This window comes from Pteropus medius, unplaced genomic scaffold, assembly GCF_902729225.1.
Source record: "Pteropus medius unplaced genomic scaffold, Ma_sr-lr_union100, whole genome shotgun sequence".
Lineage (NCBI taxonomy): Eukaryota > Metazoa > Chordata > Mammalia > Chiroptera > Pteropodidae > Pteropus > Pteropus medius.
Window position 1 is genome coordinate 17116439 of NW_024342471.1, and position 25080 is coordinate 17141518.

Sequence of the window (25080 nt, forward strand, 5' to 3'; positions counted from 1 at the left end):
GGGCCAAGTGACTCGCTTAAAGTATAACTAGGATATGGCAAAGTCAAGATTCGAACTCATGACTCTGAACTTTTTGCCAAACAGCAGTACGTGAGACTCAGCTCGGACCACAACAGGTGGCCCATAGAAAAATAACGAAAAGGAGGTGGATGTAGAGTGGTTCATCAGAGTAGACTGGTTCACTTTAAACGATGGTCTGTTATTTTATTTCTCTCTTCATTTTGACCGTCTTTTTATAGGTATAAAATTTCTCATTTGCTTTTTTTTAAACACTTTACCTGATGAATCAAAATGGCAGCCCCCTTATATCGGTTCTCCCAGTTTTTTCTTGTTTTTGAGATGTTCTAGTTTGTGGAATCCTGGAGTCTGAGACTCCTCAGGCAGCTTCAGTTTCCTCTTGAGCTATTATCAGCTCAGTTGGCAAAATGCCTGACCCGCAACTCTACCTTTCCTCAGATTCACTTTACCTTTTCCCCTTCCCTGGGGTGAGGGCAGGTGCGTCTCCCTCACTCCAGACACCAGTGACACAAAGACAGAAACCAGAGCAGTGTCTCCAGGACTTGGTCCTCGGACCTCTGCAGATAGCCAGAACCTGCTCGTTACAGGTTATCCTGGGAGGCAAGACCCATCATCCCTCTGAAAGAAACAGGAGCTGCCGGAGAGAGACATGGCATCTCTCCGTGGGCTCTGCTCACCTGTTTCAATTTCGGCATAGGGAGGTTTTTCTTCTTCTTTTCTAGATCAACCCAGAACCCTCTCATCTAAAGCTTAATCATAACCACCTGTCGAGCAAGGTTTCCCCTCTGAAAGTCTGCCTGCGGCTGGCTGATCCCCTACCACTTCTTTCCACTTCTCTGCCACCTTTCTACATCCTGCCAGGACATCTAGCTGTGGCTAGACTTTGGCTGACTTTTAATTGAGGAGCCTCCAGAATGGGAAGGATGTGACAGCAGCTATGGAGACTAGCTCGTCTGGAGTATCCCAGCCCCTCCCCTCAAGGAACTTGGAGACTAGTAGGTGAGACAAGACAAACTCAGATGTCTACTTGGGACTGGGTTCTAGGTCCTGTGTTGCGGGCTAGAATATAACTTCTTATGCCTGTATAGCACTTTACAGTTTACAGAGGACATCCATAACTTATTTTCTCTCGTTTCCGTTTTTAGTCCTCTGTTGCCGACGATGCCTCGCGTTCATTCCATCCTCTAGTGCTCCTTTCTTTCCTTTCCCTTCTGGTTTTCCTGCACTCACAGGACGTTACCCAGTTCCAGGCGTAGACCTGTGACCTGGTATAGATCTTACTCCTAGTTCTACATGTAGACGCAGCCAGTCATGGCATTCAATCCCTCGGCCCTCAGGGATTGGTTCAGGCACAGGTACATGACTCAAGCGGAGTGGGACCCAGTCCTGGGGACTTTGCTGGAATTCTTGGGGAAGCAGTACCTCCTTCGCTCCGACTGGCTAACCTAGTAGATCGTGGCCTTGCTTAGAGGAGGCCTGCCTGAGAATGAGGGCAGCTTGGAGGAAGACAGAGGCAAGATGTGGAGGCAAAAGACTCCTGACGACATCACTTGAGCACTTGGATCCAGCTATTCCTAAAGCTAGTGCCACGGTTATTCAGTTGTTTTTTATTTACTTCAAAAAGTTTGAATGGACTTCCTCCCACTTGCTACAGACTAAGTTGGTTCCTTTCACTGAGTTGCCCTGCTTTCTCTAATCATAATAAAACTCCCTTTCGTTTGTAAAGCCCTCTGGAAAGGCTCTTCGAAGCGAGCCTTTCTCAATTCTACATGAGAACATTGGCCTGATTTTATTGGTGAGGGATCTGAGGCACAGAAGAGATGGGAAATGAGTTAGCTTTCTCCCTATTGGAGTATCCTCACCAACTTTCGGTTTAGGGAAGAAGAACAGTTTTTAATACCAGGGCACCTCTACCCCAGGGGAGGGGAGTGCAAAGGGATTTGATGAACAACCCTAGTGAGGCCAGGGAAGACTCTAACTGTATCACAGGGTCACGGTAAAGGTCATGCGAACATTAAGTGATTTTAGATGCCTAGAAAAGTTCTGGAAGATGGGAAGGAAATAGTTAACTGTGCTTACCTATGGGACATGGAATGGGGAGGGTGGAGACTTTTATTTTTCACTTTATATGCTCTACTGTGCCTCCTGAAAACATCTAACAGACATAGATGGTTTTAAACGCAAATAAATGAATTTCGAAATGCAACAGTAGCTTTCGTCTGGGACCATTAGAGCATCAAATAGTGAATTCCAAACCATTGAAAAAACATGAATCCAGGAGTCTATACCAATAACAAATAGGTAAGTCAATAAACAGGAGAAAGGGAGGTTTCTCGTTTATGGAAAAATGACAAGGACCAACTGGAAATGTGGAGGGAGGGAGGGCTGTGTTAGAAACTTGTCGTATTGCAGCCATTGGTCAGGAATCATCCTTGGACACTAAATCTGGGCTGGGGAGTGTTACAAGGACTAGGATATGTCATGCTTTTAAAGGATCTCCCCACAGATGGCTTATTAATTTCGAGGGGGAAAATAGTCGCTGTGCAGTGGCAAAATCAGACAACGCATTGACTGGGTGATGAGTGTCAACGTCATCTTGAGGAGAGGATGGATGTGTGGTACCTGGGAAGGACTCACCAGCACCCGTGCAGTTTTCTGGCCAAGGATGCATAACCCGAATCTAATTGTGAAGAAACCAGCAAATGAACCTAGAATGTGGAACATTCTGTTTCCAAAAAAGCCCCTTATTCTTCAAAAATGTCACTCTTGTAAGACAAAGAAAAGCAGAGAAAATGTTAAAGGAGCCTAGAGAGATAAGACCACTAATTGCAGTGCCTAATCTAGATTGGATGCTACATAGGAGACAGAAATTCTATAAGGGACGTTATTGTCAGTTGTCAAATTGTAATATGGAGAGTAAGTTAGGTAAGATACTGTATTGGTGTTACATTTACTGATGTTGATAATTGGCTCATGATTATGTAAGAAGATGCCCTTAGTCTTAGAAAATACACAGTCAAGTATTTAGAGGTAAAGGGCCATGATGTATATAACTTACTCCTAAATGGTTCAGAAAAGAATAGACACGTGTGTGTGTGTGTGTGTGTGTGTAGAGAGAGCACACAATTGACAAATCAAATGGGATGAGATGCTCACAGCAAGTGCATTTGGGTAAAAGATGTTCTTTGTACTAGTAAGTTTGAAGTTATTTCCAAATAAAAAATATAAAAAATTTACCACCAGCAAAAAATATATATCATAATAGTGGTAGTACGTGGCATTTATTGACTAGCGAGACGCAGGCACATTACGTGGTATACTCCTCAGAGGCCCCTAACATCAGGCATGCTTAACGTGCTCGTTTTCACAGAAGATGAAACGGAAGCTCAGGGAGGGGAAGGTGCCCCCACACCAACAGCAAGTCAGTAGAAGGCAGTGTTCTCACATTAGTCAGTCTCTCCAGAACCCACACTCTTATCTACTAAGCCAGTATGTCCCAAAGCATAGGACATCTTCCATGTGTTTCATTTTTAGGTGTTATGCCAATAAAGCATTGGATAACATTAAATCACTTTGTGATTTTTAAAATCTCATTTCCATTCACTTTCAATTCTTTTTAAGTCCAGAAGAAAGTCTCTAGTTGGTGCTGGATGGCTGTGAACACCAAATACTTGCTGATTCTCACTGAATAACAGGAGTCACCAAGGAGGCAGCAGGCTCTGAAGAGAAATTGATAGGAAAACAATATCGATAATCTGTTAGAAAAATGGATGAAATATATGAACAGGTAATCACAGGAAAAGAAACACAAATGACTCTTTAATACATGAAAAGATGTTCAGTCTCACTTAAAAGATGTGCAGTTAAAACCACACCCCGAAGATTGGCAAACATTCCAAAGTTTTCTAGCATACTTTCTGGAGAGGCTGTAGAGAAACAAATATTCTCACCTATTGCTGATTAGAGTGTATCTATATGGTCTTTTTGGAGGGCAGTTTGGCAGGGTCTATCCCTGGAACTTACTGCAATTATTCATGTGCAGAGTAGCATATATCATTCTTTACTGTAGCATTATGTTTAACAACAGAAGTTTGGAGACAATACAGATGCTTGCAGTTAGAGAACTGGTTACACAGATTATTGTTCATCCACGCAATGGAATACTATGCAGCTATGAAACAGAATGATGCTATTCCAGACACTAATTTGGTAAAAACCTTCTATGAGACATTACAAAAAGGAAGTAGTATGGTATTCTACTATTTGTTTAAAAAAAAAAAAACCAATAGTGGAGTGAAAACCGTATTTGCTTCTATTTACATAAAGATATTTTAAGAGGAGACACTGGAAACCAATGAAAGTGGTGATGAGGGGATAATGGGATAATGGGATGGGAAAGAGACTCTTTCACTCTACCCCTTTATGATGGGCATGGAACTTCTCCAGTGCTTGGGGCGGTGACGTTGCATGTGCTCATGGGAAATTGGCCTTGGCCGTTGGGATCAGCTGTCGCGGTCTCTCCTTCCTCCTCTGCCAGGTCAGGATGCGGATGGGCGGGAAGGGGCAGTTTTCAGGGACTGCTATATATATGGAAAGGGTTCTAGAAGGTCGTGTGGCCTGGAAGCAGCACTGCGCCGATGTTGGGGGCCTCTGCCTCTGGACTCCGAGCACATTCTTCCCTGCGACAAGAGCACATTGTGTTCTGGCTCCGCTCTCCCACCCAGGCTGCTTTAAATGCAGACCCTGCTGCCAACAGCTACTTCTAGCAAGGGCAGACCCTCGCAAGGAGAGAGACTTGTGAGAAAATAGCAGAATAGAAGCATTGTTCCCGAAGGGCTGGGGCAGGCTCAGGGAGCTGTGGGGTGCGAGAGGCTGGAGACGTGCTTTGCCATCACAAATAAGTTGTACCAGTGATGATGATGATGATGATGATATGATGACGTCACTGAAAGCTGAAAGTAAGAGAAGACCAGCAAAACTAATTGTGGAAGGGTCAGGATCCCAAAGTCCTGTGGAACCTCATCTGAAGGAGGTGGGGAGTGTTTGGTGAAGAAAAGTCCTGTCTGGAGGCTGGAAGGAGCCCCGTGGGATTGGAGTGATCTTTAGTGAAGGGTATGAGACAGGAGAATAAGTCCGTGGGTTGAGAGCATAACGGAGAAAAGGCCCTTTTTGATGTAATCAGAGTTCTCAGGGATGAACTAGTATCGCATGATAAAAGGTGGCAAGGACAGTTTCAACTCCACACTAGACAGAGCTTCTAATGCTGCAAGGAGGCTGCCTCATGCAGTAGTGAGTGGTCGGTCCCCAGAAGTATTCAAGCAAAGCCTCAGTGATGATACAGGGATTCCAGCTTTGAGCTGGGATGCTGGACTTGGACAGAGGTTCACAAACATTCGTCTACGTGCCAGGGCAAAGAGGACTGAGTAGTGAGGTTTTAATCTGAAAAATGAAGTTTATATTCATTTAAAGGATTATCCTTTGAGACTATGCCCTTCCTATATTTGGATGTGCCAATGTCCTTTATAAAATTACCACTTTGTGGAATGTAAAAGTCTGGAAATATCAGGATTAGATAATGTCCCAGTCTTTTCCATTACTAAGATTCTGTAATTCTGTGAAAATATGCTTCTGATTTGGATGAAACAGGATAAGGGAGACGAGTGTGAAATCAAGCCTAAAACTGACACATCAAGAAATGGCCGTGTCAGCATATTATTTAGAGATGTGGAGTTCATTACTGGAAAGAACAGTTAAAAAAGTTGACAGCGGTTGTCCCTGAAGAACTGGGCTGGAGGTGAGATTCCTTTTACTTATCAATTCTGTGTTATTATATGAATTTTAAAACTACATGCATGTCTCCCATGAACTCCGATCAAAATAAAAAGCTTTTAAAAAGAGCCGATAATAGCTGCCATTTATTGGATTCTGTGCTGAGCTTTTTTATATTATCGTATTTAATTAATCCCATCTTAGAGGTGAGGAAATAGGCTCAGTGAGGTGAAGTGACTTGCTTTGCTCTACCGAGAGGGGGACTGTCAGCTTTTCCTGATCCGAGAACCCAAGTCAGGCTCATAAAACTGATGCTCTGCTGTCTCCTGCTCGAAGCGAGACTTTCATATGGTTTGAGGAGAGGGCGAGGATGGGGAGGTGGGTGATGCTGGAGAAGGGACTAAGAGATAACTGGAAGAGAGATGATGACAGAAAAGGAAGTTATGGTTTGGTTTCTAGATTGTACATTTTGAGAAATTCTACAGAGAAGGAACAGATGCATGTTAAAAGAAGAACTAATGAACAATTGCCCGGGATATTTTTGGTTTTTTCTCCTTTTATTTTGGGCTTGATGGGAGGGAGGCAGACAGAGAGAAGGCAAACTGCTTTGAAGATTCTACTCGGGGCCAGGTAGGCACTGTGCTAGGAATCTTAAGTAAATGTCAATCCATCTGGTCCTCACCATGACCCTGAGAAATAATATTAATTGTAGAGGTGACTTCGAGGTGCCTACTGCAGGGTTTCTCAGCCTCGCACAGCTGACATTTGGGGCCAGGTCATTCTGTCGTGGGAAGCTGAGCATTGTAGGGTGTTTAGCAGCATCCCTGGCCTCTATCCATTAGATGCCAGGAACATCCACCGCCCTGTCAAGTATGACAACAAAAAGTGTTTCCAAACATTGCCAGATGCCTCTAGAGAGGCAAAACCACCCCCCGTTGAGAAGCACTGGCCTTGTGTGATTGGCATGTCATATACATTGTCTTTCATCCCTTTGCCACCTAGCCACCATGATGCCCACTTTATAGGTGAGAAAACTGAGGTTAAGAGAAGGGGAGGGATTTGCCCAGGGTTTCGTAGTTGTTCGTAGTAGAGCTGAGAGTTGAGCTGAGTTTTTTCAATACTGGACTTAGAAAACCAGCTGATGAAGTCTTGGGCCTGGCTTGACCCCAGGTTTACCCCAGGCTGGCACTAAAACACAGATTGAACTTTTTCTCTTTTAATGGCAGTAGACATCTTAGAGGAGGTGCTGGTGTTTCATTAGGTTTTTAAAAATAGGCTGGATGGTACCAAATGCTGGTGAGGATGTAGAGCACTAGGAACTCCTGTTCATTGCTGGTGGGAATGCAAAATGTTACAGCCTTTGGAAGAGAGTACAGTATAGTTCCTTACAAAACTAAACACACTCTTCCTATGCAATCCAGTAATTGCGCCCTTAGGTATTTATTTACCTAAAGGAGTTGAAAACTTAGGTCCACACAAAAACCTGCGCACAGATGTTTATAGCAGCTTTATTCATAATTGCCAAAACTTGGAAGCAACCAAGATATCCTTAAATAGGTGAATGGATAAATAGACTATGGAATATTATTTAGTGCTAAAAAGAAGTGAGCTATCAAGCCATGACATGGAGAAATCTTAAATGCATATTCCTATGTGAAAAAAAGCCAATCACATACTATGCAATTCCAGCTATATTGGTATTTTGCAAAATGCAAAACTATGGAGACAGTAAAAAGATCTGTGGTTTCCAAGTGTTGGGTGGAAAGAGGGATGAATAGATGGACACAGGGGATCTTTAGGGCCATGAGATTACTCTGTGTGATACTATAATAATGTATATGTCATTATTCATTTGTCCAAACCCATAGAACATTTTGTACATTTGTACAAAACCAAGAGTGAACCCTAATGTCAACTATAGACTTTGGGTGATTACGATGTGTCCATGTAGGTTCATCGATTATAACAAATCTGGTGAGGGATGTTTATGGTAGAAGTGGCTAAGCAGGTGTAGGGGCAATGGGTATATGGGAAATCTCTGTACCTTCCTCTCAATTTTGCTGTAAATCTAAAACTGCTGTAAAGAAAAAGCAAGTCTTTAGGAAAAAAAAAAAAGGCTGGTAGCACAGTGGTTGCGAGCATGGGCTCCAGAGCCAAATGCCTTTATTCAACCCACTTACCAGCTTGGAAACCCTGACATGTTCCTTAACATCTCTGGGCCTCACTTTTCATCTCTGTAAAATGGGGCTAATGATGATACCTCTTCATAGGATTGTTGTGAGGATTAAATGAGATAACATGAATAAAACAGTGCCTGGCAGGTAGATTTTCAAACATTGATAAATATGAGCTGTTATTCTTATTTGCAAGCTTTTAAATTTGTTTCACATACTCAGACCTGGAATGTGGACCCCAGTGACGTATTTCAGAGCACCATCTCTGAAGTGGCTGACTCTGCTTCTTTGCAGTCAAGCTCTGGGGTTGCAATTTAGGTCGATTTTTCACTGACCACTGAGCAATCATCTCCGGCCTGCAGGAGTAGCCAGATTTGGCTTGAGTGTCCCGAGGAGAAGCCATCCAAGCATTTGCCTTCCCCACCAATAAGAGTCTCAGGAGAATTATGGAAATATCTTCGCACATGGAAGATATTAATTCATGTGGCCACAAATAGCTCGAACACTGTGTCCTCACTGCTCTGATCTCCTATCCCCCTGAAATTTACTCAGGGTGCCAGCTCGGCAGCCAGGAAACCCACAGGGCTGCCTTAACGACTCAGCACGCCTAGCTGGGAAACCTCTCAGGAACTGTGGATGGCAGAATGAGATCAAGTAGTTTGATTGTTTTTAATTTCACACACCCCAGTCTCACAACCATAGCCTACTTCTGCCCTCCCACACATCAGCCAGATGGAATTGTTTTATGGCACCCTGGGTTCCCACCTCCAGACCTTTGTCTGCTAGTTATCCCACCTGATATATCCTTTTTTTTTTTTAATCCCCATAATCACTTCCTAGTCGCCACATGACTAAATACCACCATCCTTCAAGCCTGGTGTCACCACCTCTGCCTCCCCCTATCAGATGATACATGGTTTTAGAAAGTGTAGGATCCGGAATGGGGCTTAACTCTGCTAAGGATAGGAAAAGGGCTTCTTCTCTATGAATCTCAGTTTCTGCCACGGTAGGAGAAGACTGATTGGTACCTCCCTCATAGGATCATTTGAGATTTAAATGAAAGAAGATGTGGCAACTGCTTGGCACTGTCCTGAGCACGTGATAAGGACTAAATAAACATTAGCCCAAGGACAGTGAGGCCGAAAGGGACCCCTTTAGATAGCTGGGGGCAGCAGAGGAACATGTAAAGAAGCAAGAAGTGCCGAATGGTCAAACGGTGCCTGAGCAGCAGCGCGGTGGCAGCTACTGGTTGGCCGGCCACACCTGTTGAATTTGGCACGTAAGGAGACAACACGCTCACGTAGCTTTAGACAGCAATGTCGGCAAGATCAACCTGGCTCCAGCTCCCGCATCCCGAGGTCCTCAGGGCTCCTTTTTCCCCAGAGCTTTCCCAAAATCACAGGATTAACGCTCCCTGGTCCAAATTAGGTCACGTGTCCATCTCTGAGCCAATCATGATGGCCAGGCGTGGGTCTAGGCTCTGAATGGCTAGACTTGGAACACGTACCCGTCCCTGAACCAATCAAAGTGGCCAGAGGTGGAGCAGGGTTCTGATTGGCCAGGCTTGAGACACGGGCCCATCCTCTCATAAATGGCGCTGTGGCGCTTGAAGTCGGTCAGTCCCATCCAAACTATGTGGATGGAGAGTGAAGTAGTTGCAGTTCTCCAAAGGAAAGTTGAGAAGCTCTTAGAGAAGATGGATGCGGGGCAGGTACAGACAACGGCTGTACCCTAGACCCAGGAAGAATGTGGTTTATTCAAGCCTGATTGTGTGGACTGAATGCGAGTTCATAGGGTGGAACGGGGAAACCAGAGCAGGGGAAAGGAATCTTAGACAGAGGGAACAGCATGAAAAAAGACCCAGAGGTGTAACATGACAAGTTTAGGAAACGTAAAGGAGCTCACAGTGAATGGAGCACAGGAAGTTGGACTGAGAGATAAGCAGGTGTGCAAGGTTGGAGAATTGAGCAGGGGCCAAGTGACCAGAGGCCTTGAATGTCGAGTGATTCAAAAAAGGAAAGGACTGTGGTCCAATTTGTGGTTTAGAATTTATTCGTTCATCCAACACGCGTTTACTGAACACCTAGTGTGTGAATAAACAAAGTCCCTGGTTATGTTCTAATGCTATCCAAGGGCAATGATAGGAGACCAGACTGGAGACGCTGAGTCTGAGGCAGGAGGCCAGGGGGCAGGCTGATGCTCCAGACGAAGCAGAAGAGGAAAGACTTAGCGGGGGTGTGGAGCACATTTCTCCTGCATCACCCCGCTACTCAAAGCCAAGCTTGTATTATGTAGAGTGAGTGCTTGAGGCAGATTTTCAGTCTCTCATTCAGTGTACCTTCTGGGCAGCCTGCTGGAACAATTTTGTAGCATCTGTTTTCATAGGCTGCCACCAACAGAATTACTCAGCCTAGATTTGAATCCTTGCTCCTCCATGCTCTAGTGGCTGTGTGACCTGCCTTACCTTTCTGGGCCTCGATCTTTGCCATGAAATGGCTTAGTGATAGCACCTGCCTTGTGAGACCGTGGTAGCAAAGTGCTCAACACAGTGCTTGACACATAACTGCTCAATAAATGGCAATATTATTAATTATTATTACTGTGACTGTCTTCAAGGCACATCACCTCCTGATACTCATCTTCCTCACTTGGAAAATGGGGACCATGATAGCATGTACCTCAGAAGAGAGGTAAACCACTTAGTGACTGTGTGACCTTGGGCAAATGATGTCACCTTTTTGTGCCTTGGATTCCTCATTTGAAAAAAAATAGGGCTAATGTTAGTACCTTCTTACAAGGCAGCTATAAATTAAATATATTATATTCAGTGCTTAGAAGACTTTGTGGCATGTAGTAGACGCAATATATGTCAAATAGCAGTATTGACTATTTTTAATGAATAGGAGTGATAGTGATAATTAAGTGAAGTTCTAACATAATAAGGGCTTATTAAATGATGGCTATTATCAGTATCATCATTTTCCCATCAGATACTTTGAGGAGAAATGCCAGCTTTTGGTTCTGGCACAAAAGGGACTCCATTCACTCCCACAAAGGCAGATGTCTTTCTCCTGGAACACACGAACATTAAATATTGCTCCTTGGGTGGGGTGAAAAGACGTTAACTGAGGAAAATTTCCCCAAACTCTCTTGAGGCAGGATAGGAGAATGGGGTTGGTTCCTCCCTTTGACCCACTTCTCTAGAAGAACCAGAGGGGTGTCGCCCATTCCCCGACAGTTCTGTCACTTCCAGAATACAACTCTAGCTGGCATTTTCATTTTGTGACTTGAGGAATTCTTTTCTTCCTTGTGCCTGGAATAATTTGTGGCTCCATTTACAAGAGTAAAGCTCTTGTGATCAGTCTCGCTCGAGTCCCTGAAGCAGCAATGCCTGAAAAGCAGTTTGGAAAGGTCAGTTGAGGGCAAAGTCCAAAGTGACTGTAAGTGGCCCAGCTAAGTGCCAGACCGAATGGGGAACCATTTTAATTTATGACAGTCTTGCCCTGTGAAGATAAAGACGACATTGCTCCGGGGCAGTTTGATTGCAAAGTAATAAATCCCTTTGTGTATATAAAAAGTATAGACATGTTTATCTCACATTTCTAAAGGGAAAAGATCTCTGCTTGTTAGAGCATTGGGTCAACTCATGTAATGAACGTATAAGAGGAACTTTGGGGAGAATAAGGGTTTTATCATTGTTATATATTTTTAATTTGCAAGACCTTTATCTGAGACTGCCTGAGATTATAACTTCCCAGCTGTGTGATCTTGAGCAAGTTACTTGACCTCTCTGTGCCTCATCTGTACAACAGAAAGAAAAATATTACTAGTTTCTAGGGTTGTTGTAGAATTAAATGAATTGCTAGACATAAAGCAATTAGAAAAGCGCTTGGGATAGTGGACACACTTGGTAAGGGTTAGTTACTAATTCCTTATACAGACTTTTGTTTTGGGGTTGGTGGCAATTTTTTGCCTGGCACATAGTTAAGCCATAGTTAAGAGAATGGCCTTGTTGTTTGCAACAGAAACCTATAATTGTCTGTTCCTCTTTGGTTTTTCTAGCTGGGAGTCCAATGCACTCATTTCATCATGCCTTGATTTTTTTTCTCTCTTTTAATCCAACCTTTCAGGACGTGCTTCCAGTAAGGCCTTTTGGAATTCTTGAATTCCAGAGAGATTTTTCTGGCCACATCAGCTAACAGAGGAACTCTTCAAAACCGAGAGAAGCCTGCAAACCACTGGTTAGAAAATTGACTCTTTCATTCATTCATTCTACAAATATTTCTTGTGGGCTTACTGTTTGCCAGATTTCTGTGCCACACTCGGGATTCAAAGTGAGAATCAGGTAGTAAACCTGACTCTTCGGGGAACTGGGCCCTGATTTAAGAGGTGTACATATATCAATCCATTTAAGTATCATCACAATCTGTGAGAGAGATGCTATTTTCATCCCCATTTACAGATGAGGAAACTGAGGCACAGAGAGGCTAAGTAACCTATGGGCATATAGCTGGTAAATAGAGTTCAGATTCACACCTAGGCAGCCTAGCTCCAATGTCTGTACTCCTTTTCTCCCCAGCTTTTGAATTTGGGAAATGTCAAACCTACAGAAAATTTACCAGTATGGTACCATGAACATCATGTACCTGTCACATGGATTCACCAGTTACTAAAAGTTTGCCACATTTGCTTTATCGCTTTCTTTCTCAGTACATTTTTGCTGACCTAGTTACTTGCAGATATCCTGATTCTTCACCCACACATGTTTCAGCGTATGTAGTAATTATCTATTGTTACATAACAAAATTTGAAAAGCATAATTGGAAAGCACGTATAGCATATCCTAGTACTATGGGTCAAGAATCTGGTTGCAGCTTAGCTGGGTCCTCTGCTTCAGGGTCTGTCACTAAGTTGAAATCATGGTGTCAGCTGGGGCTGCTTTCCTGTTAGACATCATTGTGCTCACTCATGCGGCTGTTGTCAGGAGGCCTCAGCTCCTCTCCACGTGGGCCCCTTCATAGGGCTGGTTTCCCCCAAAGTGAGTGATGACAGAGAGGGAAAAAAAAGAGAGCGGGGAGGAGGCACCAAGAAGCCAAGCTGGTGTGTGCGGTCTTTTATAACCTAATCTTGGAAGTGACATGTCATCACTTCTGCGATATTCTGTTGGTCACACGGACTAGCCCTGGTACCATGTGGGAGGGGACTTCACAGGGATGTGCCACAGACCAGCAAGGAGAGATTTCTCAGGGCATATTTTCTGAAGCTAGCTACTCCTAAACTTCCCAGCTATCAATAAGGTCCCTTTTTTACTTAAACCAGTTTGAACTAAATTTCCTGTCACTTGCAATGTACCTTCCAGGGAAAGAGAAGGACTTACTGTGAATCCTTACCACAGAAACTAATTTGTTTGCAGCAGAAGTTTGCTATGAGGAAGCAGGGCTGTTATTCTTAGAAATCAGAGTTCTTTGCTTTCTGCCTGCTATTTGTAAGAGATGGTGCCGTGAAAAGTCGAGACTGCCTACCTTCCAGAATGGGTTTGCCCACTCCCAGGAAGTGTATTAATTGCCAGTTGTTCCACTTATTATTGCCGGGATCTTGGGTAAGTCACTTAACCTCTCTAAGTCTCAGTTTCTTCATCTATAAAATGGATATATTATTAAGACATAAAGTTTGAGGGGAGAGTAAAATAAGATGATATGTGTTAAGCTTAGGGAGGGTACTGGATGTATATAGTAAGTGCTCAATAAAACTTAGCCATTCATAATTATTGAAATTATTATGAAAGATCTGTGTGCCCAATATTATGCAGGATCTGTGAGAAGATACACAAGAAGTGTAATGTGCTCAGCCTGGTATCTCAGAAATCTTCATGGAGGAGAAAAGGCTTCATCTGGGCTTTCAAGGATTCACCCAAATTTAAAAACATAAATCAATAGATAGAGGGCTTCCTAGACAAGACTGGCAGAAACACAAATTAATACTAGTCATAGCTAACAGTCATTGAATACTTACTGTGCACCAGGAGTGGTTGTGTTTTCCACATGTCACTTCTTATAATATCCCTAACAGCCCTGGAGGTGGGTCTCACGATTAACTGTTTTATAGATAAGGACACAGAAGCACAGAGAGTTTAATCATTTTATAGATAAGAAGCACAGAGTTTAATCATTCGCCCAAGATCACTTGGGTCCTAAGTGGGGACCCAGAATTAGATTCCCCTGTGGAATGTCTGGGTCCAGAGCCCACATTCTTAACTGCTCTGAAAATACTACTATTACTAATAAAAACTAAAGGAAAATAGCAGTAATTTCCAAGGTCACACAGTAATAGGCACAAAACCCAAATGGTGATAAGGACATAAAAGATGCAAAGATCGCCCATCTAGCCAGGGCTCAGGTCCAGCTCTGTCGGTCTCTGTCCCCCAAGAGGTTCAATGCTTTGTTCTGTGAAGGTGGCCAGACCCAAGCAAAGGACTCTGGGAGGGAAAGCGACAGGCTGGCTCCAGGGGTGGGGGTGGGGGTGGACAGCTCCAGGCAGCTGGTGGCATTGAGGGCTATGGCCAGCTGTCTCCTACTGACCAGGCCTCTCAGGGGTGAAGCCCCAGCAGCTGGGAGGGGAACGGTGTGACCTGCAGAGCCAGCCAGTGACCTTGAGGTGAAAGATTTGCCTGCCGGCTCCTTGGCCTCCTGACTTGCCATCTGTCTCACCACCTGGAAGTGTCATTTCTGATTGTTCCCTTTGGTGTAAATGGGAGAAAAACTAGGAAATAGTGGGAGATGTGTGAGGCGTCCCATCTCTCAGATGCCCTGAGCCTGCTGGCTGCCAAGGTGTATTTGCTGGAGAAGGCTGGTTGGGGGTGCCAGCAAGGCCACCAGCTTGCAGGGTGGGACAGAGGGAGAAGCTGCGCCTTGGAATCCCACAGGCCGGGGTTCAGATCCTGGCTCCAGGAGCTGCCTGACTTCACCTAACACATATCTCTTCAGTAAAGTGGGCACAGAGACTCCAAAGAGGGACTGGAAGGACTTAAAGAGGTGACCTAGGTGACACACAGGGTCTAGAACCAAACTCCGAGGTTCAGATTCTGGCCCTCTCTGCCCCTCCGTTGCTGAGTGGCCTGGGCAGGCTCCTTACTCTTTTCGAGGCTCAGTTCCTAAATTCTCAAAGTAAGGTGATAATGGCCGTATGCCTGGACTAAGGTAGGACAGTGCCTTACAACGTGGAAAGTGCCTAGGACGCTTGGTAAGCACCGTGAAGGGAGGCAGCTTAGCTTGGCGGTTAAGAATATAGGCTCTGCCACCTACTCACCGTGTGACCAAGAGCAAGTTACATCCTCTCTCTGTGCCTCAGTTTCCTCGTCTATAACATGGAGATACAGCCCCTGTCTCAAAGGCTTAGAAGAATTACATGACATATTGCAAAGCTCTTGGAGCTTAGTGACTAGTACACGATAAACGTTGGCTCTCACTGTTATGAAAATACTTGTCAATTGTGAGGTGGTTGTTACCAGCATTATTATTAACATTCTTTCTAGAACATTCCTCACCAAGGAGGGTGCAGTGGACAATCTGAGGAAAGGCACCATTTTATAACAGAAAGACCCTCTTAGAGAAAAGATGCAGAATGGGGCAAAGTTCCCACTGACACCTGAGGACGTTTTTTGTGTAGTTGAGAGAACCTGAGAGTTGGGTTTATCTAGCTCTGAAATGGAACATCTCGAAGGCCTCCAACAACCAGCCTCGGAGATGTGCTTCCCCACGCAGTCAGGGATGAGGGGAATTATACCCGGGCTCTGGGGCGAGACTTGCTGGGCTCGAGTCCCCTCTCTGACATGAGCTGTGAGACTTTGGGCAAAGGCAGGCAACTTGACCTCCTCAAGCCAGCTTCCCTCATTTTTAAAATGAGGGCACCAACAGACCTGCCTCACGGGGAAGATTCTGTGAGTCGATTACGTAGAGCAGTTCCCAACCAGGGGTGACTTTGCCACTCCAAAGGACATTTAACAGTGTGTGCAGATGTTTTTCTTTATCGCAGCTGGGGGAGGGTACTACAGGCCTCTAGTGGGTAGAGGCTAGGGTGCTGCTAAGCATCCACAATGCCCAGGGCAGCCCCTTCCCCAATGAGAATGAGCCAGCCCCAGGGGTCAGCAGTGTCAACAGTAATCCTGACCTACTGTGCAGGTCTTAGCAACAAGCTCGTGCTTGTTGAATGGCTAAATGAACCTGCTGTCTCCAAGTCTCAGCTTCTGGAGAGAATATTTATATCTCACAGACTTGTCGTGAGATTCAAGAAGGAAAATCCACTGAAGTACCTGGCCCAAGGTTTGGCCCTTTCTGGACCCATTGTTGTTGGCTGTTGAATGAATTGTTGCAGCCACAGGGCATAGCAAGTCCCAGATCCAGGATTTGGGCAAGAAGGCTCACCCAGACAAAACCAAAAAAAAGTGGCGGCAAAGTGAGCAGAAGGAAGCTAGACTCGATCTGGCCACTGGCATTCCCTTCCTCGCTAATTTCTGAAGCTGTAAGAATTTTAAGGGAAACTTAATCCACAGGTCGTTGCCTCATTTTCATGTAATTCATTAAAATGCCTTTCTGTAATAGAACCTCTTCGTGGCTTGAAGCCCTTCACACGCTTTTATTTTTATCTTTTCTCTCTCTCTCTCTCTTTCTCTCATTAAAAAGATGGCTTTTCTCTCAAGTACAGGAAGTTGGCTTGTGCCAAAAACAAACAGGGCGGATGCTTAAAGCTCCCGGGGTTAGTGTGGCGCCTCCAAACACTGGGCCCTCGAGCAGACTTCTGCTAGAAGCCTCCTCCCTGTTTTTTCTCCCCCGGCTGCCCCAGGGACCCTCAGGAACAGCTCAGACAGGGAAGCAAGTATGTAATGGGAGGTGCTCACTGTAGCCCTGAAGGAAGGGTCAGGGCTTGGGAAAAGATATCCAAAGGTCCTTTCCAGAGGTGGACCTCTCTGGTGCTGCGGCGGGTTTGTGAGGGCTGCATTAGCTTTGGGCCAGTGGCAGCCTCAATTTCCTCATCTGGGCAATGGGAGAGTGAGGGGGCTGTTTAGAGTATGAGGCGAGGGGTCTTTGAGGAGGAGGACATGGAGTATGTGTCGAGCACCTGGGGCTGCACAGTGAGGGCTCAGCACCTGCCAGCTGCTGACATCACTACATCTTCAGGGTACTTTCTGAACCTCAGCATCTCTGGAATGGGGGAAAATAACATTCACTGTACAGCATTGTTGGGCAGATCCAACAAGCTCTTTGCTATACAGCTCTCAGCAGAACCTGACATCTAATTAGTGCTCAGAAAATGTTTGTTATGTTTATGTTTGTTATGGTCAGTCCATTTGAGCTGCTGTAACAAACTGCCACAGGCTGAGCGACTTAACCCACAAATGCTTATTTCTCACAGTTCCGAAGGCCAGAAGTCCATGATCAAGGTGCCACCAGATTCAGTGCCTGATGAGAACCCCTTTCCCGGTTCATAGATGGCCTTCTTCTTGTGTCCTTGCAAGGAAAAGCCGGGGGAGCTCTCTAGGGCCACTGTCACCCCATTCCACCATCATTACGTAATCACTTCTCAAAGGCTCCACCTCCAAATACCACCATTTTGGGGATTAGATTTCAGCAGATGAATTTGGGAGAGACACAAACATTCAGACTGTAACATTTTGCCAATCTTACATAATTCGTGCCGACTGTATACTGAGGCAGAGGTAACAGGTGGAAAAGGAGAAGAGCATAGAAGGTAAAGATGCGAGGTATACCATCCCCTGGCGATTCATTTGCTTCGTGAAGCAGAAGATGCCCCCTGCAGTTAGCAGTGGGAAGATCTCCCTTTATCTGGATGGCCTTAGCCTCTCTGGGCCTTAGTTTGCCTCATCTGTAAAATAAGGATAATTATAGAATCTTCATCATAGGGCAACCGTGGATTAAATGAGATCGTCTATTAAAGCACCTAGAATAATGCCTGCTGTTCCCTAAGTGCCATGTTCAAGTTGGCCACATTGAGCCAGGGCGGCTGGACTCTCAGTGACTGATGGTGTTTTAGAAAGCTCAAGCTCCGTATTTTTAACCAACTCCAAAACATTTCAGAGAGTTCAGCAACCACGCCTCCGCGTTTCCGTTCTGTAAAAGGAGAATTATTCTGCCTGCCGTTTGCTGAGTTCCCACAGATGCTCCGCGTGGCATTTGCTGAGCCGCCAGAGCCTGCAGAGTGCAGGCCGCCACAAGCGCTGTTGCCATCATCCACATTCTCCAGTGCTCAGTGGGGACTTGGGAAGCTTGAGTTTGTGCAGACTTTTCATGACTCCACTCCAGTCATCATTAAGGCATTTGATGATTTTGGATGGAGTCTGCCTTTCACCTCTGCAGCCTGCTGGGCCCTTCTGGGCGTGTCGCAGGAAGGGAATGCATCATTGCTCCTATCTGCCTAGTCAGCTTTTGTAGCAAACCCTTGATGTGATATGATAGTGTGTTTTGGTTTAGCTTTTCAGACCTTCTGTAGGCTTCATTGCAGAGGTGGAGGGGCTGGGACAATCTGATCAAGCCATCAGCTGGCAACAGTGGCCCTCGCAAGGTCTCACAATGATGAAAACACCGAGCTGTCCCACTTTGGCTTGCGGTGGGAACAGCCAGTGTTCCTGAGGGCTGTCTCAAAATTCAGGCCAGACTCTGAGTACTGAGGGTCTCAAGAATAAGTGTTGACCTCAGAATCTGGGTCTCGTTTCCCAGTGGGAGTTCGAATCTTCATGACTGAGGTCATCTTTCTTCAGTGCCTGCTTGTATTTGAACTTCTTCCTCCTCTGGACCTTACCCATTGGATCCCTGTAGGACCATCAAATGCTCTGCCAAGACAGACCATCAGTGGCAAGGGCTGTTCCTTCCTTACTTCTAAGCTTAAAACCCTGGGAGGTCTTGCCCATAGAGACGGGGTGCATGGCTTTGTGTTTTATTACTATTCATTGTTCTTGTTATTTTAACATTGATGGCGCATGTCTAAGCTGCAAACTCATTTCTTAAGCGTCACTGCGGTCAAAATCTCTCCAGGGTGCAGCGCCGGGGGTTACTCTGATTCATTTTTGGCTTCTGCGCTATTTACTTTATTAAAAATATCATTCTGCTTGGGGCTCCCTTTGTTCTCAGGGCTTTTCTGGCTGTGGCCCTGGGTCTTCCCTAAGCCCCTGAACACCATCGTTTGAACATGGGTCTGGGCATGCACAAGGCCGCGTAGGCCAGGATCGGCAAACATTTTCTGTAGAGCCAGATGGTAAATATTTTAGGTTTTACGGTCCATCGGTCTCTGTTACAACTCCTCAGCTTCACTGCCATTGCATGAAAGCAGCCATAGACAACATGTGAACAAATAAAACTTTATTTAGGAAAACAGACGGCCACTGGAATTTAGTTCTTGAGTGGATTTAAAATGTACGTCCTTCTTCCTGTAGTTTCAGCCTTCTTCTACTTTATTTGATCCCGTAGAGCAGGGATCAGCAAACTTTGGCCCATGGATCAAATTTGGCTAGCTGCCTATTTTGTCAATAAAGTGTTATTGGAACGCAGCCATGCCCACTCGCTTCTGTATGTCTGTGGTTGCTTTCCCCCTACATCGGTAGAGTTGGAGAGTTGCAAGAGAGACCTCTGGGCCACCAAATATTTACTACCTGACCCTTCACAGAAAGTGTTCGCTGACCCCTGCCCTAGAGAATTGGAAAATGGCTGGAAAACACTCTTTTCGTGTGTGTGTACATAAGGAGCGATCAAGCTAGCCCTTCCAAACTCACCTCCTTAGAACTTTTCTCCCAAATTCTCTTGTCTAGTCCTCCAAATATTTTAGATGTTCTTTTCTGGACCCTAAGTTTTTTTTTCCAAAGCTCTAAACCACTGCTGTTAAATACTTTTTGACTATGAACCTCAGTAAGAAACGTAGTTATTACAATCTTATAATGACATACCAAAAAAATGCATAAACACAGACATACCCCACACATATACATGTCACACAAAACATGTATGTAAATGAAAGTTTCAAGAAACAATACTTACTACGTAAGATATACTCTTGTATTTTCTATTAATATCAGTCAAGATATTAGGCTTGACTCTACTGTCTAGATAACAAATAACCCCAATTTTGAGTGAGTTTAAATTAACTAACATTTATTTATTGTTTCTGTTTCATGTCCTTCCTGGGTCACCTGTTCGACGCCTTACTTAATTCATTTAATTATAACATCACTAAATATAATGACCCTCTGAGGAAGATTTACTGTTTATCCCATGTTACACATGGGGAAACCGAGGCCACAGGGCTCAGTAACTCCCCAAGTTAACCAGTTGGTGAGAGGGAACCCAGGAGCTGTGTCCGTAACCCAGCTGTGGCACCTAAACTTAAGGCATGGGATACCATCATAGGTAGTGTTTGCAAAAAATCTTGGGGAATGTTACGTTTTCACAATCTGTGGAGAGGACAGCATCAGTGTAGAAAATTTGGTAGAAGCTCATCTGATTAAAAATAAATGTATGTAAGAATTGGTGGGGTTGGAGGTAGGGAAAATGATCCAGAACAATGGCCTGGGCTTCTCAACCTCAGCAATATTGACATTAATTCTTCGTTGCGAGGGCTGTTCTGTGCATCGTAGGATGTTTAGCAGCACCCATGGCATCTGTCCACTAGACACTAGTCGCATCCAGTGTACCCCCTACCAGCTGTAGCAACCAAAAATGTCTCTAGACGTTGCCAAGTGTTCCCTGGGCAGTAAAATCCCCCTGATTGAGAGTCACTGGCACAGATGCTAGAATCACTGGTGGCACTTTCCCCTTCCTTTCTCTTTCCTATGGTTTCCAGATTTCCTCTAATAGGTATGGATTTCATGAATAAACAAAGAACCTTTCATGTCACTCTCTTGTTCAAAAATTTTCAGTCAATTCCCTGTATTCTTAGCCTCTCCAAGGTTTACCAGGCCCCTGGCTACTACTTGGGTGTCTTCTATCCCTTTTGCCCTCACTCACCATATTCCAGTTGCTCTATTCTTTCTGTTCTTCGACACGCCTGGCTCATTTCCACTCCAGGGCCTTTGCACATGCTGCTCTGCCTGGTCGCTCTTCCCTGCCTCCCCTTCACATCATTTGTTAATCCATGTCAAGTGGCTGCTCAAGTGTCATCCCTTCCAAGAGGCTTTCCCTGGTCACCCTGTCTAGAATATTTATGTGCCCCACAGTTTATTGTTTGTCTCTCCCACTGGAATGTCAGCTCCAGAAGGGCTGGGACTTTGTTTATTGTTCCATACCCCAAACTTAGAACAATGCTTGGCACATAGTAAAAGTTCAGTAAATATTTGTGGAAGGAGGAAAGAGGAGAGAATAGGAAGGTGGGAGGAAGGAAGGAGAACAATTAAAAAAAATAAAATCAGTAAATTCAGGAGTTTACGGTAAAGGAACAATCCTACAACCCACACAGCTGTGTTTCTCTCTAAATTCCATCTCATTTTGACTTGTGGTTTATAGACAAAAGTTTTGCGTAACAAACAGGCTCCAGGTAGCTAGCTCCCTTTAAGGGAACATATTAATATGATTTTTGTGCTGCCTCTCTCCAGAAATACCATGCTGATGAGTGACCTGTGTTAAAACAGCAATAACGTAAACAGATGCTCCTTCCTCTAAGCTGGTGAGTGATGGAAGAAACTCTTAGGTTTCCTGGTGGTGTTCCCCAATGCCAGGAAACACCCAGAGCCACCTCCCCCTCTTCATGGTCACATTCTCAGCCTCAAATAGAGCTGTGAGTTTACATCAACCCTGACCTGGACCCACAGGGCAATGACGCTCAGTTCTTGGCACGAGGCCAAGGGGAAGCTGGACAAGTGATCTGTGGGAATATTTTTGACAGGGGACTTATTCTAGATTTGTTTGTTTGTTTGTTTTTGCTTTGATTTGGGGGTGAGGAAGAAGCAATAGCAGCACCTTTGGTTATTCTAAAGGTCAGACTGGAATGTCAGCACGTCCTGTGGGCATTTTCTCAGTCCGGGTTAATGTCCTGGTGTTTGCTGAGTGAGCAGAAGGAGGTGGGTTTTTCCTTTTTTTTTTTTCCCCCCTCTTCTTTCAGTTCTTTTGCTGTCTTAGTCATTTTCTTCAACATGTGTTCATGCAGTCATACATTTAATGAGCACCTACTATGTGCCAGCCAGGCCCCAGCCTGACTTTGGGAGAATCTGAAGAGGTTTAAGATCCAACAACGAATTCTACTTCACCAGCAACCTTTATACTCTTTCGGGTTCAAGTTTCTTGTGACTATTTTTTCCTTTATTGGTTTTCATTCGAATTATAAAAATGATTAACATGCTGATCATAAAATTTTAAGATGACACTGAAGTATACAGAGTAAAAAGTAGATGGTCCCCCTGTTTCTTCTTCAGCAAGATCTCCTTTAATTGTTGGGTGTGGACTCTTACAGATGGGTTTTAATGTATACACAAGCCATCTTACAAGTCATATAGTTTACTTTTTACAAAAATGGGATCAGACTTTGTACACCATAACTTACTATTTTCCAGTTCCATATTGTGGACATTTTTCCTTGTCAACTAATCTAGATCTCATCTGCCTCATTACTGATAGTGGTTTGTTTGTGGACATAGCATAATCTTTTTTTCCTGTGTTGGTCATCTAATACAAGGATCAGCAAACGTTTACTATAAAGAGCCAGATAGTAAATATTTATGGCTTCGCAGGCCATACAGACTCCATTGCAACTACTCAACTCCATCATTATAGCATGAAAGCAGCCATAGAAATATGTAAACCAAGGGCCATGGCTGTGTTTCATTAAAACTTTATTTCCATCTCAGGTAGTAGGCCAGATTTGGGTTTGGGCCATAGTTTGCCAACTGCTGACCTTTTAATCTTTCCCATTTTTTCCTTACTCATGTGTTCCTAAACAGATGGATTTAGGTTTGGGTTTGTTTTATTTTGGGGGCGGGGGGAAGTTTGTTGTTTTGTTTTGTTTTGTTTTGTTTTGTTTTTTGTGGAGCAGGAGGAAATCACTGATTTTTTTCTAAAAATAATATATTACACATGCTTAGCATCTTATTTTTCTCCTGAATAATACTCATGGAATTGCCTCCAAGACAACTGTATAACTCATTGTTTTCAGTGACTGCATAAAATTCCATTGTGTGGATAGACTTATCTGTATCAGTTAAGGAAATACTAGCTGCTGAAACAAATAAAACCTATAATCACAGCTGATTTCTCACTCCCGTGAGGACCGGTAACAGTGTTCCTGGGAGAAGGCTGTCCTATACATGGTCCACCAGGGACCCAGGCTCCTTTTATCGCGTAGCTCTGCCTCCAGGGCTTCAGAGTGAGTCCAATCAGCAAGTAGATGTCCCCAGCTGTGACAACCAAAAATGTCCAGACATTGCCCAGTGTCTGCTGGAGGCAAACTCACCCCCATCACCACTTTAGCTACCTGTCCCCCCAACACACACGCACACACATCACTTCAATTGTTCCCACTTTGACATACAGAAATGTCAGAGAATGAAGGTTCTCTCTTATCCTCTCCCTCCCCCACTGTCCATTTACTGAACCTGAACCTGACCACCATCGAGGGTGTCTTCTCTCTGAAAGTGTCCAAGCGTCCCATCCCATTGAAATCAGCAGGAATTCAGGGTGCAGAGTGATGGTGCAGGGGAGTGTCAGAAACTGCTGGCCTTGTGTTTTTCTTTGTCTTCTGGAATCTCAAGAAGGGGTTGTGTGAGAAGAGGTGCAAGAAAATAACTTTACAAAGGGACCCCCCTAGCCACACTGCCGGATTCAGGCCAGGCTAGGAGCCTGAGCTCAGGGCAGGGGCCGTGGCTCACCCAAGTTGTGTTTTGATTTGTTTTCTTTTTCTATCACTATCATTCTGGAGAATAATACAGTACTATTGACTTTGGCTATTGAGCGCTTACTAGATACTTGGCATATATTTGCTCATTTCCGCCCACAGTAACCCTGCAGGTGAGTACTATTATTATCCCATTTTACAGCCAAGGCAATGGAAGCTGAGAGAGACGCTTTGCCCAAAGGACAAGAAGAATAGCTGAGATTTGATCTCAGGACTCTCCGTTCCCAGACAATAATAATAAAAGCAACTAAGATTTATTGATGTTTGCTAAGTGCCATGTATTATCTAGAATGCATTACATGCATTAATGGAGTTAATCCTCCCAACCACCCTATGAACTAGACATCTTTCTGATTCCCATTGATAGGTAGGGGACTGGAGCACAGAGAAGTTAAAGACCTTACCCAAGGTCACATGGCTGGATTCCATTAGTCCAGCTCTTAAGCCCTGCATTCTAGTGCAGGGGTAGGCAAACTATATCTCAACGACCAAATCTGACCCACTGCTTATTTTTGAAAATAAAATTTTATTGAGACACAGCGATGACCATTTATTTACATGGAGCTGCTTTAAAACTACAGTGGCAGAGTTGAGCAGTTGCAACAGAGACAGTGTGACCTACAAAGACTACATTATTTACATAAGCATTTTATGTTCCTTTACAGAAAGCATTTGCTAACCCTGTTCTAGGGCCTTTTCTGATTACTAACCTGCCACCCAAGCAGTGGGACCCCCATAGCCTGCTGGGTTTGGGGTGTGTTTTGTAGGTTTAAACAAGTGAGCATTTCAGCAGCTACTAGAAAGCAAGCCAGCATCCTAGGAGGTGCTGCTACAAAGTGCCCTCAGAAAGCTGACTTCTCTCCATCATGTTTCTTGGAGGTTTGGCTGAAGGTCGGGCCAGCAACACATGTGCAGGTACCTTCTTCAGCCCTGGGGGAAAGGAGAGGGATATAAAGAAACCTAAGACTCTTTCCTCTCGGTTTATTTAATTCCAGACAAGCAAACAAATAAACAAATATATAAGCTACTTTAGATGATCTTAAGTGCTCTGGAGGAAACGAAACAGGTTGATTTGCTGGACCTAAGGGGTCTCCAGATACTCACTGGGAGTATTTTTTAAATGCTGATGTTCAAGCCTCACCCCTAGAAATGTCTGATTCAATTGATCTGAAGTAGGTTTAGACAACAACAACAACAACAACACTCCCAGAGTGGTTCTAATGTCTAGACAGGCCCT

The 25080-nt window shown here is 44.4% G+C and overlaps 1 protein-coding gene across 2 annotated transcripts in view; it reads left to right on the plus strand.

Annotated features, from left to right (window-relative positions):
* Positions 1–25080, plus strand: part of EYA2 (EYA transcriptional coactivator and phosphatase 2) — a 211943-nt gene that overhangs the window by 20593 nt on the left and 166270 nt on the right. The window contains exon 2 of one of the 2 annotated variants that reach the window (XM_039864497.1): positions 12092–12202. The exons of the other annotated variant lie outside the window; for it this stretch is intronic. The gene's annotated coding sequence lies outside the window, so the exon portion shown is untranslated. The remainder of the gene's footprint in view (positions 1–12091; positions 12203–25080) is intronic. 2 annotated transcript variants of the gene reach the window in all.